Raw genomic sequence first — 670 nt, forward strand, 5'->3', positions numbered from 1 at the left:
CATCAATGAAGAACATAATGCATGTAATTTTCGAAAATTAGAAGACTAAAAACATGCAATGGACACCAAATTTAAAATTCGACACTAGACTCAAACAAGAAACATAAAATTATTTTTGGTTTTAAGATTTTATATTTTTTTTTTGGATTTTTCGAAAATTGAGTGGAAAAGAAAATAAGGATATCAAAATTCTTAATAAGAATTTCCAGGAATCATGCAATGTTAGTCTATAGCTGGTGGACGAAATTGTGATTCAATTGTTATTCCATTTTGCAAAATTCATTGCTTTTCATTCCCTGGTAATGGCGCCAAAAACATGATGCCAATACCATAGTTCACAACTCCGTTCAACTAACCAGCAAGTGTACAAACATCATCTGAAACTCTAGAATTCATTCTTAAGAACTTTGAAGAACAAAATAAAATAGAATTACCTAATCAAAGCAACAAGATGAACCGTCAGTTGTTCAAACTCAAACAATCCCCGGCAACGGCGCCAAAAATGTGGTGCACGAAATTGTGATCATCAATGGCGCCATGAACATGGTACGCTCAATTGCAATCTCAACTCTTTATCACAACTTCGCACAACTAACCAGCAAGTGCACTGGGTCATCCAAGTAATAAACCTTACGCGAGTAAGGGTCGATCCCACGGAGATTGTTGGTAT

The sequence above is a fragment of the Arachis duranensis genome, chromosome 4 (genome assembly GCF_000817695.3).
Source record: "Arachis duranensis cultivar V14167 chromosome 4, aradu.V14167.gnm2.J7QH, whole genome shotgun sequence".
Taxonomy (NCBI): domain Eukaryota; kingdom Viridiplantae; phylum Streptophyta; class Magnoliopsida; order Fabales; family Fabaceae; genus Arachis; species Arachis duranensis.